We start from the raw sequence: 25,585 nt of genomic DNA, 5'->3' as shown, positions 1-25,585 counted from the left end.
AGAAGGAGACTAGAGGTGTAAAGAAAGCCTCAGCCTCCCTACAAAATACCTAAGTAGTCATGAACAGAATGTTGGATATTTGGCTGAAGCTATTTTTTTTTCATAGCTAATTTTTTTTTATTGTTCAAAATATTACAGATGTCTCCTTTTTTCTCCATTGACCCCTTCCACCCCGCACCCATTCCCCTCCCCAGGCATTCACAACATCATGGAAAACAGTATGGAGGTTCCTCAAAAAATTAAAAATGGAACTGCCTTTTGACCAAATGATCCCACTTCTAGGAATATAGCCTAAGAATCCTGAAACATTAATCAGAAAGAATATATGCACCCCTACGTTCATAGCAGCACAATTTACAATAACTAAGATATAGAAACAGCTCAAATGCCCATCAGTAGATGAGCAGATAAAAAAGCTGTGGGACATTTACACCACAGAATACTATGCAGCTGTAAAGAAGAAGGATCTCATACCCTTTGGGACAGTATAGATGGACCTGGAGAATATTATGCTAAGTGAAATAAGCCAGGCAGAGAAAGCCAAATACCACACGATCTCACTTATATGTGGAATCTAAAGAATATAATAAACTGATGAACAAAATAGATTCAGTGACATGGAAACATGGATCAGACTGATGAATCTCAAAGGGAAGGTGGGGGTGGGTGGGTGGGGAAGAGATTAACCATAGGATCTATATGCATATACGCATAACCCATGGACACAGACAATAGGTGAAGCTATTTTTAAGCAAAGTGTTGAAAGTGCAGCTTAGCTTCTCTTGAATGCTTATAGTAAAATTTGAGAAGAGAAACAACTTAAAGATAAAACTGTTAATCAAAAGGGAAGCAGAACCCAGTGGTGTTCTCAATGGTTGAACACTGACCTATGATTCAGGAGATCAGTTCGATTCCCAGGCAGGGCACATGCCCGGGTTGTGGGCTAGATCCCCAGTAAGGGGAGTGCAGGAAGTGGCCCATCAATGACTCTCTCTCATCATTGATGTTTCTATCTTCCTCTCTCCCTCTCCCTTCCTCTCTCTGAAATCAACAAAGGTTTTTTTGTTTTTTAAAAAAAAGGGGGGGAAGCAGAAATTTAGTTTAAAAGTTGGAAAATCCTCAGCCTATGTATAATAAATATCACCATTTTTGGCAAACCAGTTGTTATATTGAGGAAAATGTAAGGAACCAGCTAGTGATAGAAAAAATTCTAAAGGGAAATCTCTCAGGCTAGTGCAAATACAATTTGAGAGTCTACTGTATTTTGACATGTAACTTGACAATTTCCTGTTTCTGATAAAAATCAGCAGAGTGACAATACCCAAGTGACTAACTCCGGAAGTTTGGTTGGGTTACCGATCTCTCAGTAAACAATTAAAGGGGAAAAAGCCCCAAATAACTAACTTCAATGTTCTATAAGTAATGCAAAAAGACAAGGCAATTCATAAGATGATTTTATTCTATCCAATGTATTAACTTACTATTTTGACAAGTAATTTGAATTGTTAAACTCACTTATTAATGAAACAACATGGATAAGAATCCCATTATGGGGAAATTAAAAATTACATGCTATTCTTAAACAAAGGCAACTTAAAATAAAGGGCTTTATTTTAAACAATAGATCAAATAAAAAACCATCCTATACTATTCACTTTTGTAAATATCACTTTGGAAACACCCCTACTATGAGAAAACACAAAATAACAACAAAGGCAAAACTTCTATGCATATCAAAATTCAATCACTTACCCATTCAACAAATGTTTATTGAATAGTTATTACAGATTAGGAGCACACTGAGCTAAGGCCTGAGAGTAACTATAGTCACATCAAGCAAAAATCCTGATCTCAAAAAATACCAACTATAATTCTATTTCTTCAACAATTTATTTAATTAATGCCTTAGGCATTACTCCCTCTTTGATTATTTTGTCAGGCATCACAAAATTTTACTTACTACCCTCTCTGAATTAAAATGTCACGTAGTGCTAAGAGGCCTATAACGAAAGAAACAGTCAGTCTAATACCCATCAGACACCATACAGTTATTACAATATGATTGACTATATTCCCTTATATGTATTTTTTAAATTGTGGTAAAAAATCTGTTATGGGCTGAATTCCACCCACACCCCCAAAATCCAGATGCTGAAGTCCCATCTTCCAGTACCTCAGACTGTGACTATATTTGGAGATAGGGTCTTTAAAAAATTAAGGTAAAATAAGGTCACTAGGGTAGACCCTAATCCAGTATGACTAGTGTTGTTATAAGAGTCAGTTTGGCCCAGCGAGAGCGGCTCAGTTGGTTGAGCGTTGTCCTATGCACCAAAAGGTTGCCGGTTCTGGTCAGTGCACATACCTGGGTTGTTGGTTTGATCCGCAGTTGGGGCACATACAGAAAACAACTAATCAATGTGTCTCTTTCTCCCTCTCTCTGTCTCTCTCTCACTCTCTCTCTCATGTCTCTGGGTGAGGATTAAAAAATAAAATAAAAAGAGCCAATTTGGACACAGACGCACTCCGTTCGAAGACCATATGAAGACACTGAAAGGAGACAATCATCTACGAGTCAAGGAGAGAGGCCTCTGAAGAAACAACCCTGCTTACAATTTGATCTCTCAGACTCCAGCCTCCAGAATTTTGAGACAATAAATTTGTTGTTTAAATCACCCACTTTGTCATGGTGGCCCTAGCTAACTAATCCACATAAAATTTATCATCCGAACCATTTTTTTAAGTGTACAGTTCAATGACATCAAGTACATTTACCATGTTGAGCAACAATTACCACCACCCATTGAGAGAACAATTTCATCCTGCAAAACTGAAACACTATAGCCATTAAACAATAACTTCCTTATATACAGCCAAAATGGTACTGTCATTAACTAGATACTAATGAGGGAAAGGAAGCAAAAGTAGAGTCAGAAATTGTTGCGCATATTCAGCTGGAAAACAGAAGCCTGTATGCTTCACAAGAAGCTACAGCTTCACATTTCCCCCCAGGGAACCACCAGCGCATTCCCTGCAGACCACTGGGGGAAGGGATAGAACAGGAAGGGAGGTAAACAAGTGCAGTAAAGTCAAAATGTCCCAGGGGGAACGTGCTTAACCCTAGAGGCCTGTCAGTCTAAGCTGGGAAAGGGACCCCATCAGAAGCCCACCAAAGTTTGAGAAGTTGACTGGATATTCTGAAAAAGTTCCTGGTTAAACCCCAGGAGAACAAAGCTCGCTCGCTCGCTCTCTCTTTCTCTCTCTCTCTTTCCCTCCCCCACCCTCCCTCCCTCCCTTCCACCCTCTCTCTCCCTCTCTCTCTCAGGACTGGCACTCTCCCTGTGTGTTCCCATTCTCTCCCACCTGGGAGAACGAGACCATGCTGGTCTAGTGGCCAGCTGGAGCCCTCGGAAGCCCCAAAGGGCTATGAAGCAGAAACTCTGGGCATTGGCCTTTGTGCTGGCCCTGCTGAAGGCACTGTTGGACTTTCTCCATAGGAAATGGGACATTGGAAAGCCAGGAGGACTCTTCTGGTGTTGCATCACAAATAAACCACCTTGTCACACCACAATCACCTGTGGGTGGATCCCTGAAATGCTTTTCTCGAGATCCCGTGGAAGAGCCTGTTTCCCACCAACAACAAAACTATCAATTAAGTATGGGAAAAGAATAAAGTCATTTTCAGACATGCATGCCCAAAAATTTAATTCCAATAAACCCTTACTTAGGAAACAAAGAAGTAAAGAAAGAGAAAGGAAGACATAGGATCTAGGAAGCAGGTAAATCAATAAAGGCAAAAGAAATTTCCAGGATGCCAGCAAAAGTTAATTTAGCATTGAAGCAGGTCTAAAATAAGTAGTCCAAATAAAAGTAGAATCCCAGGGGGGAAAAAAAGAAAATTAAAAACAAAAAAACATGACATATTATCTGACATATATGACCATATGAAAATTACAAATATAAATTTTATAGAACTGTTAGAGAGTATGAGAAGGCTTAGTTATAAACTCAAAGAAAACTTTATTATTATTTTTTTTAATATATTTTTATTGATTTCAGAGAGAGGGAAGGAGATGGAGAGAGAGAGATAGAAACATCAATGATGAGAGAGTCATTGACCAGCTGCCTAGCCTGCAACCTAGGCATGTGCCCTGACCGGGAATCAATCCCTGGTCGCCTAGATCTTAGGTCAATGCTCAACCGCTGAGCCATGCCCGGCTGGGCTCAAAGAAAACTTTAAATGAGACCTTATAAATTTCCTATAACTTTCAAGAAAAAAATAAGAAAGGAAATTTAATCACAGGAAGTGGGTCAGCTATTAACAATATGAACATAGTTATATACGGTCATAATAATAAAAACATTAGCAATGAATACATAATTTTATCAAAACAATGAGGCTGAGAAACAGATTAAGAAAATGAATGTCCTCATTTACCTTAATATAAGATAGGTAGATGTCTAATACTAATAAATCGAGATAATGCAGACATATTTTTATTTATCAAAGTAATATATGAATATAGTTTAAAAGAGGCCTATAACAAAAGTAACATTCCTCTGCTCTCCTCTCCTTTTTCCACCCCTTGCCTCAAGAGGTAATCACTTTCAACCTTTTTAGCTGGTTCTGAAAATACCAGACAGCACTATATGACATTTTAAACTATGTTCAGATATTACTTTAATAATTTTAAAAGCTAATTTAGGCCCTAGCTGGTTTTGCTCAGTGGTTAGAGCATCAGCCTGCAGACTGAAGGGTCCCAGGTTTTATTCCAGCCAAGGGCATGCACCTCAGTTGCAGGCTCGAACCCCAGTCCCAGTCAGCGCCCGGGCAGGAGGCAATCAATCGATGTCTCTCTCTCACATCAATGTTTCTCTCTCTCTCTCTTCCACTCTCTCTGATATCCTCGGGTGAGGAGTAAAAATAAATAACATAAAAAATAAAAATTTAATTTAGAAAATCTTATTGATCTCTTAAAAATATCAAAAATTAAGTCAATCAAAATACTGAATAGCTCCCCTGTAAGCTGTACCATCATCCATTCTCTCTTCTTTTTTCTAACAGTATCTCAACTTCCTTCTGAGTAACTATCCTCTCCATCCCCAGTGCTTAAATCTATTTCCACATTTTTCAGGTAGAGTTCCACCAATTCAGGGGTAGTATATGCAATTCAAGTATGGTCAATTAGAATATTAAATTCCCTTAATTCTTGTGATTAGTTCAAGAATGGGCTTAAAAATCATGTTGTTCATTCAGGAAGACTCCTGGATGTTTATGAGGAATACTAAGAAGGCACTCTCTCTTTTTCCAACAGACTCAACCTGAAAGCATGTAGATTTTGAGTAAATGTCACCATGTAGAATCTGACAATGAAGCTGAGAGGTGAATAGGGATTAGATTCCATTTTTTCCAAGCTCCCAAATCTAATCAATCCTCAATCTAGAATCTATTACTGGATTTTTCATTTCCTAAACCAAAATTACCATTCTGTAAAAACAAATAATCCAATATGTAAGATGATAACAGACACCTGTACTGACTGAAAAAAGACTATCATATTTAAAGGAGAAAAGAACTCTCTACAAGAAAAAAAACTTCAGATGGGAGAAACGTGAATAAAAACAAGGATTTAAAAGCTAGATGGAGATTAAGAAAACCATAATACTAGCAAGTACTGATATTCCCAAACTTAACAACCACATGTGTTTGTGTGTGTGTGTACGCATGTGTGTAAACACTTTGAGATGGGTTTCATGAAAGCTAACACTGACCACTATGTGAGGCTTATCAACAACCAAATCACTGATTTTTACCAAGCTTTTACTTAGAAACATGTTTACCAGTTATTTTTTGAGGTCCTACTATATGTCAAGCACAGTATGAGCTATCCAGCTCATAAAGCTAAAGCTGTCACAGAAGAGCTTACAGGCTAGTGGGAAAAGTTCTATTTCTTTGCTAATACTATTTTATCTGTAATGCTGACTTATTTTAAACTTATTCTACTTCCATTAGCACCACAAACACTATGCTAATTGAATCTGAAAATGAGGTTCAATATGCTGCTACTGTTTATATATTTAACTACCTCTGACTGGACCAATAAAATCACCTGTTTTTTCACTTTATAAAGTCTTAGCTTTCAGAATCCACCTATTTTTAAAAGTAATACAAAACACAAATGGCTGGTCTATACTCCAAAGGCCTAAAGAACAAAATATATATAATGGCCCTAAGGACGCAAGTCAAGTATCAGGTATTCTCCTCACATAGGGTAATGCCAAAAAGGGAACCACTAATACTTGGAGGTGAGCTTGTCTATTCCATGTGTTCTGGAGGTTCTGGGAAATACAAATTATCTTCTGAGACATGGTAGTAGGGATTTTATTCCATCTACACTGCCTCTAACCCCTAAGTGCTGGGGGGAAAACCCCTCATAAAGAAACATGTCCTCTACCTAAGGGGAATGGAGCTGAACTAGGTGACTCTACCCCCAAAACCAAATGGGAGTCAGAAACTAGACCGGAGGCCAAGACAGTAAAAGAAAAAGATACGGTTATCTCTCATTTCTTTACTTTTATCTCTAAATTGCTTCCACATCTGGCTTTGTGGGCTGTGAGGTAGAGGAAATGAGAAGATTGTCCAGTTTCTCTAACTCTTCAGCCAAGATTCAGAGAACCCCCAAGGGGCTGTGTAGGTGAAAACAGCTTGAAAAGCAGAGGAAAACCTACAGTCTCCGAGAGACTTAATTCAAGGAAAAAAGGATAATAAGAACCTGTCAGGTCTGAGAATAGAACACCCCACATTTTTCTTACATAAAGTGAAGCAGTATTCCACAGGTTCTTGCAAACTTTGATTGCTGCACACAGAGGGCTCAGTTTTAAAGAATAATTCTCTTCTAGCATCACTGCATCTAGCCTCCTCCAGCTATCCCTCAGCTGCAGGGCTGGGAGGTGCCTCTTAGCACTATTTGACATTTTAAACCATGTTCATATATTACTTGCAAGAGTCTACACCTAGGAGTGAATGCATGCTTCAGTTTTGTAACCTAAGCAACCTGCTTGCCTCACCCTAATCCAAGCCTTGCTTTAATGCCCCTATAAATAAAATATGCTTATGACACATTCAATTTACTTTCTTAACTATATACTTCAGTACTAGAGACTGTTCTGCCATTAGCTATGACTTAGAGAATGTCCTATCAACCTCCCTGAAACTGCACATTCTTATCTGCAAAATAAGGGAACAGAATCAGATAAGATCAAAAAGTCTCTTTTGAGTGCCAAAACTATGATCTAAGTTGTTCCCCCTTAAATTTTCTGGACTAAACAAAACCAGATTTGTATTGTTTTCTAAATATTTTCATTACAGGGGTTGGCAAAAAGTATTACAGATGTAATACAAATAAGTAAAATAATTAATAAGTAATAATACAAGAATAAACTTTCGTAAACCTACGTTTGCCAACCCCTGTATGTTAACATTATGCCAATCCTTATTCTTTTATACTCTAATTACTCTCTCTCTTAAAAGTGTCATTCCAAGTTGTACATATTCCCAAAAGAATACACACAGCACAGGGAACAGTGGAACTACCATTAACCCATACTGTACAGGATAAATAAGGTTTAGATTGTGGCATCACTTTTAACAACCAAATTCTCCCAATACACACCAAATTGTGGTCACCTGAAATCCCAGACATATTTAACATTTTACCCATAACATGAGCATTTTTCACATTAATTGCTGCACTTAATTCTAATGCCTCCACATGCCCTCCATGCACTTACGCAATTTTTATTCAAAAACAGTTTTAGGACTTTACCACTTAGCCCTATTAAAGTTTATTGTGTCTCCCATATTCCTTTTGGCCTATGCATACAATAGGACCTATTGGAGTTATAGGAAACCAGCACACTATTACTTTAAATTTTTAAGTATAAAAATGCTTTCTAAATTGTAAAGCATTGTATTTGTCTACTCCATAAGCACTTAACTAACTTTCCCTGAAGTTTCCGCTTCTGTGTTTTATAATTCAGTAAATAGTACTACTATCAATCCAGCTATCCGGATCAATGTACCCTACTCAGTAGTCAACCCCCACATCTCAAGTAATGAAGATGAAGTGTAAGAAATTTCTGATAGAGTCTACCTCTTGCTGTTGGCTTCTCCTTTGATTCTAGCTGTACTAGTTTCCTACTGCTGTGTAACAAATTGCCACACATTTAGCGGCTTCAAACACAAACTTAACTGTTATTGGAAAATAAATTAATTTTTAAAACCACAGATTTGTTATCTTAAAGTTCTGGAGATAAAAAAAATCAAAACAGGTTTTACAGAGCTAAAATCAAAGTCTGCATTCCCTCAGGAGGCTGTAGTGGAAAATCATTCTACATCTAATTCCCTAGCTCCTGGCCATATCATCATGGCCTCTGCTTCCACCGCCACTTCTCTTTCTTGGACTTACACTCCTGCCTCCCTCTTATAGGACTCCTTGTGATTACACTGGGCCCACCAATAATCCAAAAAAATCTGCAAAGTCCCTTTTGCCATGCAAGGTAACATTCAGAAATCTAGAGGACTAGAATGTAGACATCTTTGGGAGACCATCATTCTGCCTACTGTGCTAATCATAAGCTTAGGCTAACGGTTCCAGGAAGGTTTGACTTACTTTCCCCATAGTACTCACTGTGATTCTTTTGCTTTCTGCCCTGGGACTTCCTGAGGCAATGAAGTGAGATACCATTGGGAACAAAACTGGCAGGCTCTTAAGTGCAGCCAAAAGTTGGGAAGGGAAGGAGAAAAAATTTATACCACCCTGGGGAAACTGTCAATTGAAGGGAGAACAAGAACAGATAATAATGGTTTACTCCTGTCCATCCATGAGTAAAAACTGTGAGAGTATCTATCTAGATCCTCAGAAGTTCTCAAGAGCAGTTGCAAGAGCAGTAAACTCAGTAACACATTTTGTATTGGGTTTTCTTTTGTTTCTCTCACTCTGATGCCTTGCTCTTGTTCCCTAAAATCATCTGCAAATAAATTACCTGCACACAACTCCTTGTTTGCTTTTAGGCTGTACTTTAGGGGAGAGGATGAGGACAATAACTGGTTAAGACAGTCAGGTAAAGAGTTTTAGACACAAAAAAGGGAAACATGATGACTTAACAAAATGAAAGCTATATACATAGTAGGGTATCTAGTCTTGATACTATCACTGTATAACTTTGGGTAAAATCTCTTAACTTCTCCAAGTGTTATAAATTGTAAAATTAATAACTTGACTTTCATTATTATCTATAGTTCATTCCAGCTGTAAATTTTTATGACACGATAAACAGCATTATGGACTAGTGAAAGGAGACAGCAAAAAGGCAGAGTAGTGAGATTATCACCAGAGGTCAATCAAGGAAATTGTTGAAATAAGTCAATCAGAAGGTAATATGATCTGGATTAGAAAAGCCATGGAAAAATTAAAACCCTCATACATTGCTGGTGGTAATGTAAAATGGTACAGCCATTTGAAAAATAGTTTAGCAGTTCCTCGAAAGGTAAAACACAGTTACCATATTTACCCAGGAATTCCATTCCTAGTAATATACTAAGAGAAATTAAAACATATATTCACATAAACACATAAAGTGAAGCTGAACCTTTACATTACACCATAGCAAAAACAAAAACAAACAAAATGCCCTTAAATGAATCAAAGACTTAAAATAAGAGCTAAAACTATAAAATTCTTAGAAGAAAAGAGGGCAAAACTTCATGGCGTTGGACTTGACAATAATTTCTTAGATCTGACGCCAAAAGCACAGGCAACAAAAGAAAAAATAGATAAATTGAACTTCATCAAAATTAAACTCTTTTGTGCATCAAAGAATACGATCATGAAATGTGAGATATTTGCAAGTCATATATCTAACAAGGGATTGATATATAGAATGTATAAAGAACCTTTACAATGAAACAAAACAACAACATATAAACAACCCATTAAAAAATACGCAAAGGACCTCAATAGACATTTCTCCAAATATGATATAAAAATGGCCAAGAACAAGAAAAGATGCTCAACGTTACTACTGTTAGAAAAAAGCAACTCAAAACCATAATGAAATACCACCTCACACTCACTTAGGATCGCTATTATAAAAACAAAACAAAACAAAATAACAAGTATTGGGGAAGGAGAGAAAGCAGAACCCTTGTGCAGTGCTGATAAATGTAAAGTGGTGCAGCCACCTTGGAAAGCAATTAGGTAGTTCCTCAAAAATTTAACAACAGAATTACCATATGATTTAGCAATTCTACTTCTAAGTACATACCCAAAAGAAATGAAAGCAGGATTTTAAATGGATATTTGCACAACCAAATTCATAGCAGCAATATTCACAATAGCCAAAAAGTAGAAGCCACCAAAGTGCCCATCAAAAAAGAAATGGGTAAATCAAATGTGAAATATACAATCAATAGAATATTACCAGCCTTAAAAAGGAAATTCTGACACATTACAAAATAGATAAACCGTCACAAAAGGACAAATAGTGTATGATTCCACTTACACAAGGTTCTTATAGTAGTCAAATACAGAGAGACTGAAAGCAGAATGGTGGTTGCCAGGCGGTAAGGGGATAGAAGAATGGGTAGTCAGTATTTAATGGATACAGAGTTTCAGTTGAAGAAGATGAAAATGCTGCAGAAATAGGTGGCGGGGATGGTTGTACAACAATGTAAATGTACTTTTTAAAGCCACAGAACTATACACTTAAAATGGTTAAAATAGTAAATTTTATGTTATATGTATTTTACCACAACAAAAGACTTGTGCATGAATGTTCATTGCAGTATTACTCATACTAGTCAAAAGGGAGAAACAATCCAAATGTCCATCAACTGATGAATAATGTGGTATATCCTTAAATGGAATATTATTCAGCAATAAAAAGGAATGAGTACTGATACATGCAGTAATATTAATGAACCTTAAAGAATTATGCTAAGGGAAAGAAGCCAGTCACAAAGGACCACATATTATGTGATTACATTTATATGAAATGTCCAGAATGAGCAAATTTTAGTGACAGAAAGTAGATTAATGGTTGTCTAGGGTAGGGGTTAAGGGTTAAAGGGTGATGACTAACAGGAATGGAGTTTCTTTTTGGGGTGATGTAAATGTTCTAAATTGTGGTGGTGGTTACAACACTGTGAAAATACTAAAAGCCACTGAATTATATACTTTAAATGAGACAATTATATGTTCTGTGAATTATATCTCAATAAAGCTTTTTTTTTAAGCCAACATGTCTCAGTGACTGAATGAATTGTAAAATAAAGCAAAGGAATGAATAAAAGGCAACAACTGTAAGAAAACCTATTCAATTTGAATTCTTGCTCTGCCATTATGTATGTGACACTGAGCAAGGAACTTAACCTTTCTGTGCTTCGGCAACACATACCTACTGGGTTGTTGTGAAGATTAGACAAAATAATATGTAAAACACTTAGTACAGTGCCTGCTATACAATTGTCCTTCCCTACCCTATCCTCCTACCTAATGCAAAAAATTCCACCACCAGTTGTATGGGAATATAAATTCAATGATCTTTATATCTGAATTTCATGATAAGGAAGTTGTTTGTTCCAGGCAGAAAATAACGTAAAACTCACCAATTAGGCAACTGACAGAGCAATTTTCAAGTGCTAATTCATTGCAAGTTGAAACCCAAGGCAAATGGAAATAAACTTTAGATAGCTCTTTTCACCAATTATCTCAACAACTTTTCCTCCTCCTTCCTTCATTTTCAAACACTTCTTTCCTTACCTAACTGCCTCTTTACCTTATCCTTTATTCCAACCTATTCTTACTTAAGCTGCTATTAATCATGAGAAAAGAGCAATAATTTACTTTTTTCCATTATAATACATGTGTTAAGATTTTTAAAAATGGCTTATGCAAGCTATGGAACAGCATCAAACTCTGCCCAGCTAACCCACCAAAGTGCCTTGAACAAAGATGAACAAACTTCAAAAAGATGAGAATAAGAAGGAATACAAGAAAGCTCCAGCTTTCCCTTGTGCCGATAGCCCTCTTACTAGTTTATCTAGAGACAGAATCCTGTGGCATCTACAGAGAGGAACTGGAGTTTCTCCACATTATCCATAACCAAGTACCATTACCAAAAAAGTCAGATGCTCTAAGAATTTGGTATTAGTACAACCTGACATATGAAACTATATATTTTAAATATACCCTCATTTCATTTCAATGTTAAATAAGAATTTACTCTCAACTACTTTAAAGGACAATGTCTTTCAAAGGGGCACCTGCATTATAAATGTTTCCGGAATAAGATGCAGTAAAAGGATGTGGTTAAAAAGCACAAACTGATGAACTGCCATCGTATTGTTATAATTTTGTACACTTTCAGATCAGAAAATTCCTACTAAAAACATTTCAAAATAAATTCATAAATGTTATCTCTATGTAGGCTTTCAGTACAATTCTTACTGTAACATTTAAAAAGATTGTATCTCTAAAGAAAAGGTGCTAGAACAAGCCCAGAAGCCTTTTCTCCCTCTATAAACTTATTGCCTAGCTTAATTTCTCCTTGATGCCTAACTGCATTATCTCATTTTATTTCACTTCAGAAATGTTTACTGGACACAGTGCACAGAGCAAGTATGCTAAGTACTTTTAGTACAATATGTTAATAATTCCCACAGCAACCTTATGAACAGCTATTATCACCATTTTATAATCTTCACAGAAGGTAACATTTCAGAACCTCCAATGCATATTACATTACAAAGAACAGCTCCACTAGAGGCAGCCAAGCTAACCATCCCTCTTTCCTAAACCCTCTGTGGGTTCCCTTAACCCTATATTAAATTGGTTCTCCTCCTCCCTTGCCACCTACTCCTGGTTTCCATTTCTGGCTCCTCTTTTTTTCTCCCCTTCAGCCATCTATTCTTCTCAATATATACCCTCTCTCTCAATAAATCACCCATTTTTAAGGCTTCATCTTATCACCTTTGGCCAGTTGGCTATCAAATCTGTTAGTCTAATTGTGTCCTCTAATAGAAGCTACGATTCCTCAACATTTCTACTTGAAAGTCTTGCTATCACCTCAAACTCAACATGTATGATTCCCAATTCCTCATAATCTCCAAAAAGCAAACTCTTTCATCTTCTTTACTAATCTGTTAGTTACAAACTACTATTATCCCATTTACCCAGACTCCCCCATTAAGTCACACAACAATTTGTGTAGGTTTGCCTTTGAAATGTCCCTAATTGATCTTTTTCTGTTTCATTAACACTGCCACCACTAAAACCCAAACCCTCAGCAATTCACCTAAATTATAAGAGCTCTTGGTTATAATTCATTCCAGTCTCTCCACTTCAGTCTTTTGTGTATAATATTCATCCACACAACATATTCACTGAAAGATTAGTGTGTGCTAAATAAGCACTGGCTGGGTACTGCAGGGATAGAACAGTGAGAAAGACATCTCTCTCTCTCACAGGTAATGCAAATAAAATTTTTCTCAAATAAAATAATTACAGACTGTGATAAACACTGTGATAGATATAAACACAGTGCTATCATAAAGGACAGAGGACAGGAGGGCTGCCTTAAGTAGAGATTTTAGTTAGAGATGAATTTTTAAGCTAAAACTTTAAGAAGAAAAGGAAGCCGTCATGTAAATATTTAGAGAGCTCCAAGCAAAGGAAACTACAAAACACACAGTCAGTTCTAGGAAGGGAAAAGGTTAGCATGTTAAGGAATATGATCTAGTTTCATGTGCCTTGAAAATAGTAAGGGGGAAAAGTAATACACAGTAAGGTTGGAACAAACAGAAGCCAATTTTAGTCTATGCATAATAAGTCATAAAAGAATTTTTTTTAAGCAGGGGAGTTCTAATCCAATATATACTGTGACAGAGACTTAAGTTCATTAATATCTGTGTTCTCTCCTTCATTAGCACACTGCTTTACTACATTTCCCAGCCACTCCTGTAACTAGGTGGAATCATGTGACTCTGTTCTGACCAATAAAATGTGAGCAAAAGGTATATGTGTCACTTCCAGCCTGGGTCCTAAAATTTTCCTCCATACTCTCTTCCCTTTGCAAAACAACCTCAAAAGACACATGGTAATAATGGTGATGACTTAAAAAGATAGAGGAACCTGTGTCTCTGAGTTACCGCATGGAGCAGAGGTGATCCCACTCCTACTCCATCACACATATACATCAGACTGTGATGTAAGAAAGTAATATAAACTTACATTGTTTTAAGCCACTAAGACTTGTTGCTTATTAGAGCTGTTAGCATATCATGACTAACACAGAAATGTTTTTAGGTTTTTTGATCTTTGTAATCCTCGCCCGACGATAGTTTTTCCATTGCTTTTCAGAGAGTGGAAGGGAAAGAGAGAGAAACATTGATGTGTGAGAGACACACTGATTGGTTGCCTCCTGCAGGCATCCCAACAGGAGCTGAGCCTGCAACCAAGATACATGCCCTTGGCTGGAATCGAACCCAGCACCCTTCAATCTGCCAGCCGACACTCTAACCACTGAGCCAAACCGGCTAGAGCCTAACACAGAAATCTTAAAAACATTTCTCGGACTGCTCTGTGAAGAACAAGTTAAAAGGGAAAAAAAAAGGAAAATAGCCCAGCCAGCATGGCTCAGTGGTTGAGCATTGACCTATGATCCAGGAGATCTTGGTTCCATTCCCAGTCAGGGCACATGGCTGGGCTGTGGGTTTGATCCCCAGCAGGGGGCATGGAGAAGGCAGCCAATCAATGACTCTCTCATCATTGACGTTTCTCTCTCTCCCCCCCTTCCTCTCTCTGAAATCAATAAAGACATTAAAAAGAAAAAAAGAAAAGAAAAAGACCACTTAAGACTCAACAACAACAACAAAAAACAATTTAAATCACAGAACTTAGACATTTCTCCAAAGATATAAACGTCGCCAACAAGTATATGAAAGGATGCTCAACATCGCAAGTCATTGGGAAAAAGCAAATCAAACCACAAATCAAAACCACAAAGAGGTATCACCTCACACCCATTACAATGGCTACTACTGTTACTGTTGTAATTGGCTAGTTATTAATATTAATAACAGAAAGCAAAGGGAAGGCCAGAATTATAAGCATGGTCATCTGGGCAGCTTCACCAGGAAGCTGCAATTTAACACTTCCCAGGGAACCATCAGTCTATTCCCTACAAATCACTGGGGGAAGGGAGATGGACACATGTGCAGTGAAGTGGGAGTAGGAAAGGTGCTTCCCTGTCAGTCTAACCTGGGAAAAACATCACTGGCTGGGGGGGATGGAACCACTGCAAGTGCACGAAATCCTGAAGGATCCATTGGATAAGCTCCCAGTTTAATCCCCAAAACAAAAAGGTTCTGCCCTCTTGTTCCTCTTGCTTCACTCTTGCTTCCCTGCACTCACTTGTTCCGTGACCCATAGCGCCCATCATGTGGCCCCAGAAGCTGCATGGCCTATGGTAATGCAGATCCCACACGGAATGGACTGCAGCTGGGAACACAAGCTCAGCTAACCAGATACTAGACTGAACTGTGCTTCAACAAGGAATGGAAACTCTAGACAATAGCTTTGATTCTAGCTCTGCTAAAGACAAAATGGAATGGTAAGATGGAGGGAGATGGAATCTTGGAGGGAAACTCCCTTAATGTTAAACCACCAATAAAGTTTTCCACAATACCTCATCCTCCCATGGGGCCTCCAGAAATTCTTATTCCCATGGTACCCCAAAAAGCCCACTTCCACAGGTAATAGGTGGGGACATGGAGGATACTCCACCGATAACATTATGAAAGGAGGGAGGGAGGAAGGAAATAATAAGAAAGAATTGGTGAGGATGTGGAGAAATAGAAACCTCTGTGTACGAAATGGAAAACAGTATGGCAGTTCCTCAAAAAATTAAACAGACTTATCATATGACCCAGCTATTCCTGAATAGAGACTCAAACAGTTATTTGTACATCCACGGTGATAGCAGCATTATTCATAATAGCTAAAATGTAGAAGCAACACAAGTGTCATCAAGAGATGAATGGATAAACAAAATGTGGTATATATATTCAACAGGATAATACCAGCCTTAAAAGGGAAGGAAATTCTGACACATGAAACACAAATGAACCTTGAGGACATTATACTAAGTGAAATAAAGCAGTCACCAAAAAGACAGATACCACATGATTCCACTTACATGAGGTACCCAGAATAATCAAATTCACAGAAAAAGAAAGTAGAATGGTGGTTTCCACGGGCTAAGAAGATGGGAGAATGGGGAGTTGTTGTCTAATGGGTATAAAGTTTCAGTCTTGCAAGATGAAAATGTTCTGGAGACTGGTTGTACAACAATGTGAATATACTTAATACTGAACTGTATACTAAATGGATGGTTAGGATACATTTTGTTAAGTGTATTTTACCACAATTAAAAACTAGAGAGAGAGGGATGGGGGGGCAGACCCCTGTGCATGAAAAGGGGGCGCATGCTAAACCTGATAAGCTCAGGCATGGCGGGCCTTACAAATTCAGAGACCTTAAGTAACCACATAGGATGTGGTTACTTAAATTAAAACTTCCTAACTAAAAGCAAGTCATAGCAGGTAGTCATGTATCTTCCTCGACAAAAGTCAATCTTTATCATAACTAAGCCTGTCTATTGTCTTTTTGCATCTAGGATAACATGACTTAGGAATGTCAAGGTAATACCTCTTTTCCAGATCCCCGCAGGGCACAATCTCCCACCAGAGCAGGAGACATGGATTCCCTTGTTCCCCACATACTATCTCTATGTGCTGTAAAGGTTATTGTTAACTACCCTGTACCCACCAATGTAAAAGTATCTGTCTCTCTGTTTTACTCTTTATCCAATCTCAGAGATTTCTCTGCTTTTCTTTCTCCCACCTCCCTAATCTAACACTAATGAATTTCACATAACCATCCTTATGCCTGCCTCCTCCTTCGACTGTAACATAAAATAAGCTACCAGCTTAGACTTGAGTGGCATAATGACCATGTAGAAAAAGAATAAAAGAATTCAAGTTGTATTTGGAGACAGAAAAGACAAGACTTGATGATGGATTGGAAGTGTATGAGAGGTGAAAAAGGAGTCAGATGTGAGACCTACCTGGATTTTAGCTACTGAGTGGATGGCAATACCATTTAATGAAATGGTAAAGACTGAGGAATGGACAAATGGGGATGGGGGTACAGTTTAAGAGTAAAGGAATGAAGACTTTGTTTTTATTGTCTTAAATTCACAATACCTGTGAGATACCCAAGTGGCAATTATCAAGGAAACAGCTTGATGTGTGGCATATTGCATTTTCCAAAGATGGCTGAAACAGTATCTCCCATCCTCTATGTTTTTCTGACTGTGTGATTTATACCACACCTCCAAATGGGAAGATAGTCAATGAATCTGGGTATGCTTATTACTATGCAGAAGTAAAGCTATACATCTTCCAAGGCTGTCATAAAAGGTGTCGCAGCTTCTGCCAAACACCCTAGAGATGCTTGTTTTTGGAGCCTAGCCATCATGCTATGATGAACCCCAAGCAGCCTATACAGAGATCCTTATAGAGAGGAACCAAGGCCCCCAATCCACAGCCAGCCAAGGAGGTCCCAGCCAACTGTTAACACCAACTTGTCAACAATGTAAGTAAGCGATTTTAAAAATGAATCCTTCCAGCCAGCCTAAATGATACCACATGGAAATTAGAAACAAGCCATCTCCACCCAAATCCTGGCCAAATGCAGATCACAGGCCCACTGGGGGTGGGGTGGGGGAAGTTATAGTTTTAAACCATTCAGTTTTGGAGTGATTTTTACACACCAATAGATAATGGATACAATGACTCTGTTCAGAGCAAAAATCATCCCTAAAGACATAAATCTGTGAACCAGCCACATATCAATACTATTTAAAATCACAGGACTGAATGAGATCTAGGGGAGTGATGAAGCTCTAAAGCTCCAACATAAAAAAAAAACTGAACAAATAACAGACATCACTAATTCAACTCTAAACTCTTTGCCAATTACCTAAATTAAGATATAAAGACATCAAGTATTCTATTAATCTCATTTTCAAAAAAATACCAGCACCTTCTCACCTGCTCAAATCTGGACTTACTGTTCTTTTATCTGGTAATCAGCATTCACAGAATTCTCTTTACTGTCACCTTAGGGGGTCCCGTTTGTCTCTCTAGAATCTGATTTCCTGTATCTCTCACTTTCCTCTTTCACTGAGGTTTACTCCTCCTTTTTGGTGGGGGGAGCAAATCACACAATAGCTTTCTGAGAAAGCAAGTGTGCAAGAGAAATTTTTGGAGACCTTGCACATCTTAAAATGTCTACACTATACTTATGCTCAATAATTTTGGCTGGATAGAGAATTCTAGATTGGATATCATTTCCTCTCAGATTTTGAGGGCATTGTTCACAGTCTCTAGCTTGTGAGGTTGCACTTCAGAATACTGAATCTCTGTAATATGACCCATTTGCACCCTAGGAAAGTTTATAGGATCTGCTTTGTGCCATGTAGTCCAAAATTTCAGAATGACACACCTCAGTGTTTGTGTTGCTGGTTATTAAGCTATTGTCCCTGGCTTCAAACCTATTCTATTCTGCTTTGTAATACAGGAGGGGGACTAGAACCCTGCAAATCACTTCTCCTTTGCTAGCTTGCTCCATCAGACAGCCTATAAGGGGCACCAAAAAGACACTAGAAGAATGGAGGGAACAAGGAGATACTCCTTTGGGTCAGCATCAATCAACAACTATCAGCCAATGACCTTCACTCTGGCAATAGCTATGGTTATAGTAGCAGCAGTTGGTTCTAAGTCAGCAATTCTTTGCTTTTGTTTTTTACCTCCATTCCCAGACCAGCCTCAAGTCTCCAAAGATACCTATACTTCCTGAGCAGGCAGCAACTGCTCAGAAATCTGAGTTTCAGTTCCTCAGGGTCACTCTTCAAGCTTCTAAATTTCAATAATCCCAATCTCTTCTCTTTGCTCTCCCAGCCCTAGTGGCTAGTAATTACAGTAAATCCTCACTTAACATAGTTGACTAGTTCTGTGACTGTGACAATTTTAACATAGGCTAATTGATATAACAATTATGTTCCTATGGCATCTCACTGAATAAGGAAACATGGTTGAACAAAATGATTCTTCTATTCCATGACTCTGAGGACCTGCTGCACTTCCTAGAGTTACTGTCTCTGTGATACCTCAGTGTTCACTTATTGCCTTTTCAGTTCCCCAATTACCTAGTGTACTGGTTTTGGAGGGCTGCTGTAAGAAAGTAAAACACATTGGGTTGGCTTAGAACAGAAATCCATCTCATGTTTGTGGCCACCAGAATTCTGAAATCAAGGTATGGGTGGGCCATCCTCTCTCTGAAGGCATTAACTAACAAAGGGCCTGTTCCAGGCTCTCCTCTCAAAATCTGGTAGCCTCAGGCATTCCCTGGCCTGCAGATTGAGAGCCCTTTGGGAACTCAGGAAAATGGCTGAAATATAGAAGAAGGTGGCCATCATCTCTCAATGTGCATCTGTGTCAAAATTTCCCGTTTTTAAAGAATACCAATCATACTGGATTAGGACACACTAATGATTTCGCTTTTACTTGATTACCTCTACAAAGAGGCTATTTCCAAATAAAGTCACATTCCAAAGTACTGTGGGTTAGAACTTCAACATGTATTTGGGCTGGGGGGAAGCATAATTCAACCTATAACATCTGGCTAAACAATTCTTCATACAGTGGTACCTCGGTTTGCTACTGTAATCCGTTCTGGAAGACCGAGTTCTGAAACGTTCAAAAACCGAGGGATGAACAGCCAACAGTTAGGCCTCAGAATCTTGCACTCAGCGGCAAACGTGCGACATGTTCGACTTTCAAGGCATGTTCGAAAACCGAAATGTTTGTTAATGGAGACGTTCGAAAACCGAGGTACCACTGTATTAAATTCTGTTATAAGTGGTGTGGTCTCCATTTTCTAGATTAGACCCTGATTGAAAGTGTATATTTTCAACCATTTTCCTGAGTACCCAAAGGGCTCTCAATCTGCAAAATGACGTTCCTCAACTCTGTAGATTTTTTTAAAAATACTTTACTGACGTTTCTACTCTGCTCTTTTCTGTTCCCTCTCACTGGCACTTGTTATTTGGAAGTTGATCTCCTAAACTGACCTTTTATCTTTTTCTGCCTATTTTCCATCTTTTCTTATACTTCATGAAAGATCTCCTCTACTTTAACTTCCATTCTCCTATTGAGTCTTTTTTTCTTGCTATTTTTCTCTAATTTTCAGGAGTTTTTTTGTTCTGATTGTTCCAAATTTTTTTTCTAGTTGTTTTGGTCTCATATTAAAAGATTTTCTCATATATCTAGTGATCCTAAACTGTCTGCTCATATTTAAAAGTAGGGCTAGTATAGTAAGAGAAGCATCCTCTAAGTTCTGACTTGATTACCAGAATTCTGGGAGCCAAATAGAATAAGGCTCCCTCAATAAGGCTCCCAACACTGAGCATATTAACCCAAGTGTTTTCAGTAGGATGCCTGGCTTTCAATTACAGTATGTTTAGTGCCCACCCTCGGATCATAAATTTTGAGTCTTCTAACAGGGCAGTAAAGAGGGCAGTCACTTAGCTATACAAATTGACAAAGAGATGTAGGTTCAAGCAATTAACCAAAAGGAGAAAAACTGTAAGGCCTTACACACCAAGATCTTTATTTCAGGGTTATTTATAATAGGGAAAAAAACCCTGGAAATAACACAATAAATGAGTGCCATGCAAACCCTGGGATTTTCTAGTGTGACAGGGAAATTATTATTTGGTATCTTTCTGTTACTAACAGTCAAACAATACTAATTAACCTAAGGGAGCCATCTGTCTAGAGGTAAGAGCATTCTCATAGGTTCCAAGGCAAAAAAAAGAGCTTGATGAAACAAGGCTCAAAGAGTAGCCTAAAAGAAGGTAAAATGGCAAGAGATGAAGCTAGAAGTAGGCAAAAGATAAACTGAAGGCCCTACAGGCCTTATAAAGAATATAAAAAAGAAATGAAGGGAAGAAGGAAAAAAACTTCCTGGGAAAGCAGAATTCTGGGGCGAAGGGGTTGTACACAAAGTATTCTAAATGTTTCTAAAAGTAAAAATTGTTATCATTCAAGAACATGTAGTACCTTGAGATGACCAAGCATTTCCAAGGAAAAATTTCCAATGCCTTAATTAAACATTTTTGTAATATGGCAGGAATACTTAAAAAGTACAAAGCACATTAAATTCTTTGCTATCTCTATTATTTGAGTTGATCTTGATGCAACACGATTTGGAAGTTTTTGGAAGGCTGATTCTTTAAAAACAAACAACAGAATCCTTTTTAGATGCATCTATTTTTTAAAGATTTCCCCAAGCCATATTCTCACTGCTTTATTCAACTGGTCTGTCTGACCAAAAGCAGAAATTATTCATACCATATTTATGTCCACTTCAGCAATCCTTAAGTACAATTTCAGGAATGAAAAACAAGAGAATTAGTGTTTCAACAGTTTATTTTAGCAAATAACTTATTTAAACAAATAAAAGCAAGCCATTATAAACAACCAAAATTTAAAAGAATAGCTAACCTTTTCAGACCAAAAGAGTAAATACCCTCCAGGTATTTCACCTGATAGTTTTCTGTGCTACCTGTCTTACACCATTCAACTCTTGCTATATAAATAAATGTAAGAAATACCAAGGAAACCCTATGCTGCTGCTATTCACAGAAACTTTAGAGTTAAAAGGGGGGGCTAAAGGAGGGGGCGGAATGTGAAGAACAGATGTATGTATAAAAGAGCTCTGAATCTCCAAGTAGAACAAATGATTTTCAGAATGTTTTGCTCAAGGAGCAGATTGCTCAATAATCTGGTTCTTGACAGATTAAGTAGCAAAATGTAAAAGTGTTACTGTTCTATCAAAAAGAGAACTTTTAGATAGATCATTAAACTTAATTCCATGAGCCCTGGCCAGTGTGGCTCGTTAGTGAGAGCATTAGCCTGTGCACTGAAGGGTCTTGGGTTCCATTTCCGATCAAGGGCATGTACCTGGGTTGCAGGTTTGATTTCGCATGGGAAAGCAACCAATCAACTTGTCTCTCTCAAATCGGTGTTTTTTGGTTATTTTTTATATGTTTTTATTGATTATTAGAGAGAGGGGAAGGGAAGAGAGAGAGAAACAGATGAGAAAGAAACATCAACTGGCTGACTCCCTCACGTCACCCCTACTGGAGATGTTTCTCTCTCTCTCCCTCCATCCCTTCCACTCTCTCAAAAAAAAAAAAAAAAAAAAAAAATTAATGGAAAAATATACTCCAGGTGAGGATTAACAACAAAAAAATTTAGTTAAGTGATAAGCCATCAGGGGTTTCCTCCAATCCATTACATAGTTCCCATCTACTTTCAAGGCCCCCCAAAGATTCAGTCTTTTATCAAGAGATTCAAACAGTAAAACTTCTAAGAGATTCATTCACATTTTAGTGAGCCATAGGACTCAACTGTAGAGATAACATTTTTGTTAATGCTGCTGATATATCTAATAAGCATAGGAAAAGACTATATGTATACTTTTAAATCATTGTTTCAATAATTTAAATGATGCAAATCATGAAGGTTCCCTTACCCTCATTAAAAAAAAAGTTGTGGATTTATATGAGAAGGCATAAATACACAAAATGCAAAGTAAAAGGTGAACAAAAAACCACAACATTGCAAGAGATGAGTAGCATAGTTTCATAAAGAATATACAGAAAATCTGTAAAAATACACAGAACTTGGAGTTAGGAAATCAAGGGTTGAGTCTCAGCTCTGACATCATCACTAGATGTGTGCATTTTAATGCAGATTTTCTGTATGGACTGCATTTTCCTTATCTATAAAACGAAAGGCTGAATTCCAACTTTCCCACAATTATTGTTCCATGATATTATGATAAAAGCCCACATCAGATGAAAAAACCAAAGGAATCATAAAGGCTACTGTTCAAAGGAAAAGAACACAGGAAACAGAAAGATCTGGAAGGCTGCAATAAAGGACCAAAAATGAAACGTCAACAAAATTTGAGTTCGTTTCTTTTTAAAGAATAAGCAGGCTATGCATAGACATTCAGAGTCTCAATAGAAAGGTAGAAAAATACGAAGTCTAAATGAGAGATTGGTTTGATGACATGGACAGCTCCCATAGAGAAATAGTGCTGTCATTAGGAATAATAGGTTTTGAGCAGATTGTTAGAAGGCTAGGAATTCTGAACTATACTCTATAGGTAACAGGGAGCCATCATTGATTTAACAGCTGAGTGATATGTTCAAAGCATTATTTTAATTAAGATTAGGCAGAAGACTGGATATATACTGGGTAGAAAGAAAAGGCAGACAAAAAAACTACTTACAAGCTAGGGGAAATAAGCAGGTATCTGAAAGAAATTTCAAAACATGGCTGACAAAAATTGGCCAATGATATGTGGATGGGTGAAGTAAAAGATAAAACCAAGGTTTGTGTCTGGGCAATTGAAAGCATAGTATCACCGTAACAGCATATGAAATCAATTTTGAATGAAAGACTATAAGTTCTATCTTTGAAATAGTTTAAAGTGAGGATCATCCAAATAGAATTGTTGCCTTAATCTTTAAATGTCATTTTTGGCCCTGTCAGTTGTCTTCCTACAACAGTACAGCCGAGCATTTATGAAAAACTTTTAAATGCTTAGTGATTTCCAGAGTTTCCTCCAATTCTACGTATCGACTAAATAATGATTTAGACTTCTGATGTATGTAGAGAACATTTGGTACTTTTCCACAGTATAAAGGTGAGTAAATTGTAAAAGTTATGAAACTATGATCGAAAAAAAGACTACAACTGTATTTATTAAATCAAGTCTTCCTGACAAGTGATTTATAACAACAATCACATCAAATCTACCTTGAACTTTGGCAGGTCCAAAAGAAAAATAAATCCCGGGAATAAAGTATCACTCAATAACTAAGAAAAAAATTCTATGTGTGCTTCAAGTTTTATTTACATGGACTAAATGATAATGTTTAGAAAAAGCACACAATTTAAAATTTAATACGTGAACAAGTCTTGAACACTCGGCATATAGTGTTTACAGATAATATAGATAATTCCCACAGATCACAATTTTCCCAAAGAAAAAAATAGTTTGTGATCAAGATGGAATGAAATTACTATTAATGAACCAATGCATAATTCTTAAGTTACTATCAAACTGTGAATGGGATGCCTATTTAAAAACTGAGTTTTATCGACAGTCACCACACAAAACAGAACCTTCTTCTTGAATTATTTCCCATTTACTTTGTGACCTAACTGAAAATTGAGACTTCAAGCACAGTACTTTCCAAGTGCTTAATAAATTGTATGGGTGAGTTTTCATAAATCTACCAAAGTATGATTTTTAAAAATCAATACCTCTTGCAACACTTACCCATTTTGACCAGACATTGAGCTTCTTTGCTCACCACCCAAGGCGGGGTTAGGAAATTCTCCTTAACTTCATTCTTTCCTACCTCCTAAGGTTTCTTACAGAATCTAATGGATATAATTATTTTTAGGTGAGCAGCTCATCAGTTCGACATTAACTGAGCGTCTATAACGTTACGGATCTCAGCCCTGAACAAAATCCAGCTCCCTGAGTGTCTAACGGCAAATTTAACTTTTATGGAAACACAGAAGAAAGGTTACAAAACCAACCTACCGAGATCGTTTTTTACCGGATATATTATTACAAGGCAAGTCAAAAGTTCACAGCCCAAGCACCTCACGAACGAATCTACAACAGGTCCATACGACTAAAATAACCCAGATTTCCCAAGAACCAGGGAACCGTCTGGGGTTGGGGGAGGGGCAGAGGGAGCATCCAGAGGATGTCCACCCTCCGCACAGGGCTCGGGCTAGAGGTGACGCGCCCCCTTCCCTCCTCTACCGCATCCCTACCTTCCTGGCCTTGCATTAGGCCACAACAAGCAACAGGACTTTTTGGAAGGGGAAAAAAAAAACGGAGAAGCGCGCACGCTGCACACTGGACCTCCCAACCTCGGAGGGGCGGCCGCCCCCCAGGTGCTCACCCTGACTGAGCACTCCGGTGGCGGACAGGAAAGCCGCGAGGCCGCGTCCGCCACCCTCAAACCCCCCAGTGGCCGGAGGGTCGCGCGAACCCGCAGTGCAAACGCCCAGGCCGGGCCGAGCGGCCTCCCCGCCCCCTCCGGCTCAGCTCCAGGCCGGCAGACGGCGCCCGGGGCTAACTTCGCCAGGGAAGAGGAAGCGGCGCAGCGAATAGCAGGCTGTGTGAACACAAGGGGCATGGAAAGGCTCCCTGTGCATCTGCCTGCTGACAAAGCCGTCTCTCCTTCCCTCAGCCGAGCCTCGGCGGCCCCAGCTCACCTGACGAGGGCACCGAGACGCCGCCGCGGCCGCCGCGATGGCCGTTACGGCACGAGGCCTCCGCTCAGCCGCCGCGTAGCTCTCGGG

General features: G+C 38.3%; 1 protein-coding gene across 2 annotated transcripts in view; it reads right to left on the bottom strand.

The window, feature by feature from the left end:
• Window positions 1–25,585, bottom strand: part of NCK1 (NCK adaptor protein 1) — a 48,646-nt gene extending 23,061 nt beyond the window's left edge. The window contains exon 1 of one of the 2 annotated variants that reach the window (XM_016224383.2): window positions 25,499–25,585. The gene's annotated coding sequence lies outside the window, so the exon portion shown is untranslated. Of the gene's footprint in view, window positions 1–2,362; window positions 2,384–25,498 lie in introns of those variants that run through there. The other variant, XM_016224385.2, reaches the window with a different exon arrangement.

The sequence above is a fragment of the Miniopterus natalensis genome, chromosome 15 (assembly GCF_054644295.1).
Source record: "Miniopterus natalensis isolate mMinNat1 chromosome 15, mMinNat1.hap1, whole genome shotgun sequence".
Lineage (NCBI taxonomy): Eukaryota > Metazoa > Chordata > Mammalia > Chiroptera > Miniopteridae > Miniopterus > Miniopterus natalensis.
This window is presented reverse-complemented; position numbering and strand designations above follow the sequence as displayed.